Genomic DNA, 1,507 nt, shown 5'->3' with positions numbered 1-1,507 from the left:
TAAAATTGCACTTATTTGAAATGTAAACCTAAGTATTTATTTGAATAAAAGACAATGATTAAAATATCACTCATTCAAGAAACAAGACGCACAATTAGTTGTTTTTCATGCCAGTTATGTTCTGCAAACTTACTACAAATACTAGATTAGAAAACCTAATTCATTGCTTTGTAGGGAAATAGTAATTCTGTTTCTTAAATCCCATGACAATAACTTTTCCTCAAACAATTGCTAAGTAACTGTTTTATATTTTTTGTCATGGAATCTTATTCGAAAAATTTTTATTCATCAAGTTAAATAATTGGCAAACAATATAAATTATGCATGGACAAAGTTTATCTAACATGAGTTTTTTTTTTTTTTTTCCAGAGGACAGATCATGGCTCTCTTAATGAACACTAGAAGGCAGTGTGTTCTTTTTTAATTTTTAGTTATTTTGTTAATAGATATTAATTGTCAGAAATGACAATTCCATAATATATTTAATGTATTTGATTATACTCCCTCTATTTCCTTCTCATTGCTCTTTCCTCCAAAGATCTGTTTTTCATATAAAATTCCATCTTTATATATACGCATATAAACTAATTTGGAACATTTAAGCTAAACTGCAAGTTAATTCAAGATGTACAGTGAATTAATAGGATGAATAAAAACCTGAATATTTTTGTTAACTTTTGAATTGAGCTATCATTATTATTACGGTTAGGGTTAAGAACCCAGACAGAATTAGAAAATGGATTAGAGAAATAAAAAATTTAGGTTCATCACAGGATGACCCATTGCAAAAATGATACACACAAGACACTATGTTGAAAATGGAGGATGACCCATTGCAACAATGATACGCACAAGACACTATGTTGAAAATGAAGTTTACACCATGGGGAGGGAGGGGTATGAGAAGTGTGGAAGGATGGGATAGTGGGAGCACAAGAAAGAAGTGGGTCACTATGCTCAACAAGAAACGTACTCCTTACCTTACACATGTAACTAATCCCTCTTTAAAGCATCTTTTCAACAAAATAAAATTTTTAAAAAATAATGAAAAATAAAACCTGACAGGAAATAGAAAAACACTTAAAAATTTATGTTCAAAATGCAAGTAAAACTTAGACCTACACGCTGAGCAAGAGTTAGGATAAATATGAAAAAATTGGCTTGCTATTAACATGATGATTTGGTTATACGTAGGTTTAGGATTAGGCAAGGTGTGCCAGTTAGAGCGGGGTTAGGATGAGAAAAATATGTAAGACATTGTGTAAAAGGATTAGGCAAGGTGTGCCAGTTAGAGCGGGGTTAGGATGAGAAAAACATGTAAGACATTGTGTAAAACTGCCACATATTTTAAGAAGAATGAATGGTAAGAATGAATGAAAACCAGTCTGTGTTACTTTAAACATTCAGATATAATTTGGTTTAAAGTGTGAGATATTTTTGTTCCGGTTAAAATTCACCTTTGAGGTGAATTTTAGTTTTCCAATAAGAAGTAGAAGCCAAAAAAAAT

The sequence above is a fragment of the Dipodomys spectabilis genome, unplaced genomic scaffold, assembly GCF_019054845.1.
Source record: "Dipodomys spectabilis isolate Male_0828 unplaced genomic scaffold, ASM1905484v1 ptg000205l, whole genome shotgun sequence".
Taxonomy (NCBI): domain Eukaryota; kingdom Metazoa; phylum Chordata; class Mammalia; order Rodentia; family Heteromyidae; genus Dipodomys; species Dipodomys spectabilis.
This window is presented reverse-complemented; position numbering follows the sequence as displayed.